This window comes from Erithacus rubecula (genome assembly GCF_903797595.1).
Source record: "Erithacus rubecula genome assembly, chromosome: 24".
NCBI classification, from domain to species: Eukaryota; Metazoa; Chordata; class Aves; order Passeriformes; family Muscicapidae; genus Erithacus; species Erithacus rubecula.
The window spans coordinates 6,069,568-6,075,286 of NC_136676.1; the positions used below are offsets into that span (position 1 = coordinate 6,069,568).

At 56.5% G+C, this 5,719-nt stretch overlaps 1 protein-coding gene across 2 annotated transcripts in view; it reads left to right on the forward strand.

Moving 5' to 3' along the window:
- The window catches only part of INTS11 (integrator complex subunit 11), a 258,653-nt gene that overhangs the window by 40,158 nt on the left and 212,776 nt on the right, over positions 1 to 5,719 (forward strand). The gene's annotated exons all lie outside the window — the stretch shown is intronic.

Sequence of the window (5,719 nt, forward strand, 5' to 3'; positions counted from 1 at the left end):
GGAACGAGAACGGAGCGGGGACGGAGCGGGAATGGGAACAGAGCAGGAACGGGAACGGAGCAGGGACGGAGCGGGAACGGAGTGGGAACGGAGCAGGGAGGGGGCGGGAACGGAGCGGGGCTGGGAACGGGAACGGAGCGGGAACGGAGTGGGAACGGGGCCGGGCCGGGAGCGGGAACGGAGCGGGAACGGTGCAGGGACGGGGCCCGGGCCGGGCCGGGAGCGGAACGGGAACGGGGCCGGGCCGGGCAGCGCCGCCTCTTCCCCCGCCGGCACCGCCGCTTCCGCCGCCGCAGCACCGAGAGAGGCGGAACCGGGAACGGGGGAACGGGATAGGGACCGGGATAGGGACCGGGATAGGGACCGGCATGGGCTGGGGGAACTGGGATGGGGATCTGGATGGGGACCGGGATGAGGACCGGGATGGGGACAGGGATGGAGACCGGGATGGGGGCCGGGATAGGGACCGGGATGGGGACCGGGATGGGCTGGGGGAACAGGGATGGGCTCATGGGGACCGGGATGAGGATCGGGATAGGCTCAGGGGGACCGGGATGGGCTCATACGGACCGGGGGGAACGGGGAGAATCAGGGGAACGGCATGGGGACCGGGATAGGGACCGGGATGGGGACCGGGATAGGGACCGGTATGGGCTCATGGGGACTGGGATGGGGATCGGGATGGGCTCAGGGGGACCGGGATGGGCTCATGAGGACCGGGGAGACCGGGATGGGAAGCGGGATGGGCTGGGGGGAACCAGGATGGGCTCATAGGGACCGGGATGGAGATCGGGATGGGGATCGGGGACCGGGATGGGCTGGGCTGGGGGGAACTGGGATGTGCTCATGGGAACTGGGGTGGATACCGGGATGGGGACTGGGATGGGCTGGGGGAACTGGGATAGGGACCGGGATAGGCTCATGGGGACTGGGACGGGCTGGGGGGAACTGGGATGGACTCATGGGGATCGGGATGGGACTGGGATGGGCTGGGGAACCGGGTGGGGATCGGGATGTGCTCATGGGGACCGGGATGTGCAGCTGGAATTGGGATGTTGTGCAAACACCAAACCCCTCTGGAACCCTGTGATTCACCTCGGATGCTCCTCAGCTCTCCAGCTGTGCTGCCTGAAACTGAAAGAAAATACTAATAAATACTAATACTAGTACTCCTGATAATATATGTAGAGATTTGAGCTGAAGAAAACACAAAACAGGGCCACAAGAGCTGCCTTGCTTTTGATAACTGATTTTATTGATGACTGATCACTCACTGCTGCCTTTTCCTCAAATTGCCCAACGGAATTGATCCCCAGAGCATCAATGTCCCCTGAGGCAGATGAGAATGCCCAAAAATGGAGGATTAGGGCAAGGATGGAGCTCCCATGGATAAAAATGGCAGGGGCTGGGGATCTGAAAAAAAAAAAAAACAAACAGCTCCAGGGACAAAAATAAACCAAGATCATGGTAAAACACAAAGGCTGCAGATGTTCTCAGTGCCTGTAATACTGCATTTAAACCTCCCTAAAACACTGACTGCCAAAATCTGGATGGGCAAGAACCTCCAAGCAGCACAAAGAGGGACCCACTCTTTGGGAGAGAAAAATCCCTGGAGAGAAAAATCCCTCTCATGCAAGTCTGATATGTGTTTTGAATGGCAAAATGCACATTTCAGGCCACACAAAGCAGCCAGGCTGTTCAATGAAGTCCGTGAATCTCAGCTCTGGAAGGGGATTTTAATTTGTGCGCCAGCAGCAGCCATCCCTGCTTAGGATTTTTAGATTTCATGTTCATATATTTATTTTTTCTATTTTTATAGAGTTTAATAACCCTGCAGTTCTTTAGTTGGAGCTTTAAAAATCCATGTCAGTGTGAGCTCAGCTCTCCCATTTTGCTCAGACACAACAATTCCTCTCCAGGCAATCCAGGACACCTCACAGGCCCCAAAAAAACAGAAACAAAAATTAGTTGGGAGGAGCAAAATTAGGATAAATTATTTCATTACCTGAAGCTGTAATTGGAGGATTAACCCCCAATCTGCAAATGAACCAAACTTATAAAAGTGTGAATTTTGTGGTCCATTTTTGGATGCTCTAAATGTACCTGAAGGCCCCTCAATAAATAGAATAAACTGCTTTTTATTCTCCTAATTTTGTCTGGCCTCTGGTTTTGGGAAGACCAAAACTCAGAGGGAAATGAGCCTGGTCTGGAGGTGAATTTTGGCTGTAATTTGGGTACAAAAATGACATTAAACATCTAATTTTATCACTCATGGCTGAGTGAGGGCTCCTTGTGACATCTGTGATATCACCCTGGGCCTGTTTCATGGCTTTAGTTTAGGTCAATATTATGTAGGATTTTCTTAAAATTTGGGATTTCCACTTCAGGCAATTTCTATTTCAGGCAGTTTCCATTTCTCTCACTTCTGGGAATTCAGATGAAACAAGAACTTGGTCTGGAGGTGAATTCTGGCTGTAATTTGAGTACAAAAGGCATTAAAATCTAATTTTATCACTCGTGGCTGAGTGTGAACTCCTTGTGACATCTGTGATGGATTCTGACACCTTGGGCCTGTTTCATGGCTTTAATTAATAATTTAATTAATAATACAGGTCTGTATGTATGTGGGATTTTCTTAAATTTGGGATTTCCACCTCAGGCCTTTCTCCTCACTTCTGAGAAATCAGATGGAAACAGACTTGGGTCTGGAGGTGATTCTGGGCTGGGTAATTGGGTTATAAAAAATAACATGAACATCTCATTTCACCTCATTTCATCACTGCTCCTGGTGACATCTGGGGTGGATTTTGCCACCCTGGCCTGTTGTTTCACCCATGGCTTTGGGTTTAGATGTTGGATTTTTTTTTGTTTAAAGCATGGAATTCCACTCTCAGTTCAAGGAAAAGTTCACCTAAAGCATCAGTGGGTGCTGTGGTTGCTGCTGTTGGTGTCTGTGGTGCTCGCTGGGTGGAAGATCAGCACTAATTAAAATTAACCTCATAAGCCACACCACATTGTTGTTGCCTGTCCTGTGGGCAATGGAGTTCAGCTCAGCCACAAACCCAGATGTGCTCCTTGCAGATTTATTCCTGCAGATTTATCCCCCTGGCAGCAGCAAATCCACTGCCTATGGAAAATTAAAAATTAAATTAAGGAAGGACAGGATTGATGCTGCTGCTGGTTATGGGATTGCACTGGAATTTCAACAATCCTGCCCTGGAAATCATGGGAGGGGTTTGGATTGCAGTGTTAAAATTCAGCTTAAATCAGTTTAAATTCAGGCTTTAAATCCTGTTTGTTTCAGTTTTAAATCCAGTTTGCTCACCCTGACCTGAATGTTTCCAGGGGTAGGAAATATTTCCAGCCAACCTCTCTGGGCAATCTTTGGCATTGTTTTAACACACTCATGGTAAAAAAAATTCCTCCCTGTCAGGACCAGCTGTCCCTGAAATTGTCACAGAACCTGTCCTGAGTGACTTTTGAACCGTCCTGTCCCCAAAAACCAGCAACGGCAACATTTTCTTCCTAGAAATGGTGATTGGGTATTGCAATGGCTGATCAAAAATGGAAAAATCTGATTTTTTTTTTTTTATCTGGGTGTCCAAGCTTTGGAATGGCGCATAGGGAGGGTGATGGGATTGGGTCCCGGTCCTGATGCAGGACACGGGGCTGTGCTGTCCCGGTTCTGTCCCGGTTCTGTCCCGGTTCTGTCCCGGTTCTGTCCCGGTGCTAGCGGGAGCGCTCCGTTCTGTCCGGTGCCGGGGTTGCTGGCCGTACCCGTACGTTCCCGGGTGCCATCCCCGTTCTCTGTGTCAGCGCTGTTTCCCGGTTCCGTGCCAGTGCCAGCGGGAGGCTGGGGGCCTTCTCGGTGCTGTTCCCGGTTCCGTTCCCAGTGCTGCTGCCCAGTTCTATCCCCAGGTTCTGTCCCAGTTTCGTCCGGAAGACTGGGCTGTTCCAGGTGCTATTCCCGGTGCTATCTCCGGTTCCGTCCCCAGTTTGTGCCGGTTCTTGTCCCGGTTCCGTCCCCGGAGGCTGGGCTGCTCCCGGTGCCTTTCCCGTTCTGTCCCCATTCTATCCCCGGTTCTCTCCCCGTTCTGTCCCTGTTCCATCCCCGGTTCTGTCCCGGTTCTTTCCCCGGTTACATCCCCGGTTCTGTGTCGGTTCTGTGTCGGTTCCGTCCCCGGGAGGCTGGGCTGTTCCCGGTGCCGCTCCCGTTCTATCCCCGTTCCATCTCCGGTTCCATTCCCGGTTCTGTGCCGGTTCTGTGCCGGTTCTGTGCCGGTTCTGTCCCCCGGGAGGCTGGGCTGTTCCCGGTGCCGCTCCCGTTTTATCCCCGGTTCTGTCCTGGTTCTGTCCCGGTTCTGTGCCGGTTCTGTCCCCGGGAGGCGGGCTGTTCCCGGTGCCGTTCCCGTTCTATCCCCGGTTCTGTCCCGGTTCCATCTCCGGTTCCATTCCCGGTTCTGTGCCGGTTCTGTCCCCCGGGAGGCTGGGCTGTTCCCGGTGCCGTTCCCGGTTCTGTCCCTGTTCCATCCCCGTTTCTGTCCCGGTTCTTCCCGGTTACATCCCCGGTTCTGTGCCGGTTCTGTCCCGGTTCCGTCCCCCGGGAGGCTGGGCTGTTCCCGGTGCCGTTCCCGGTTCTGTCCCTGTTCCATCCCCGGTTCTGTCCCGGTTCTTTCCCCGGTTACATCCCCGGTTCTGTGCCGGTTCTGTCCCGGTTCCGTCCCGGTTCCGTCCCCCGGGAGGCTGGGCTGTTCCCGGTGCCGTTCCCGGTTCTGTCCCTGTTCCATCCCCGGTTCTGTCCCGGTTCTTTCCCCGGTTACATCCCCGGTTCCGTCCCGGTTCCGTCCCGGTTCTGTCCCGGGAGGCGGGCCGGGCCGGGCCGGGCCGGGGGCGGCGCTGCCGCAGCCGCGGGGATGCGGCGCCGCCTCCGCTGAGCGCAGCGCGGCCGAGCCGGCAGCATGACGGTGGAGTTCGAGGATGCATCAATGGACTCGCCCCGGTTCCGGTGAGCGCGGGGCCGCGCCGGGAGCGGCTCGGGCGGCGCGGGGGCACCGAGAACCGTCACGGGCCGGCCGGGCCGGCGGGAGGGAGCGGCGGCGCTCCGCGGCCCGAGGATGGGCTGCGGCTGCGGCCGGGCCCAGCGCGCTCAGCCGGGATGGATCCGGCCGCAGGCGGTGCCCTGCTGTGCTCCATCCCTCCCTCCCTTCCTGCCGTGTCCTTCCCTGTGTACCCCGCATCCCATCCCTGCTGTGCTCCAGATCCCTCCCGACCCCGCATCCCATCCCTGCTGTGCCCCAGATCCCTCCCGAACCCCGCATCCCATCCCTGCTGTACCCCAGATCCCTCCCGAACCCCGCATCCCATCCCTGCTGTGCCCCAGATCCCTCCCGAACCCCGCATCCCATCCCTGCTGTACCCCAGATCCCTCCCCAACCCCGCATCCCATCCCTGCTGTACCCAGATCCCTCCCGAACCCCGCATCCATCCCTGCTGTGCCCCGATCCCTCCGAACCCCGCCCCATCCCCCTGCTGTACCCATCCCTCCCGAACCCCGCATCCCTCCCTGCCGTGTCCTCATCCCTGTGTACCCCACCCTCCCGAACCCCGCATCCCATCTCTGCTGTACCCCAGATCCCATTCCTGCCGTGTCCCCCGTCCCTGCTGTGCTCCGCATCCCCTCTCGAACCCCACATCCCTTTCTTCTGTGTCCCCCATTCCT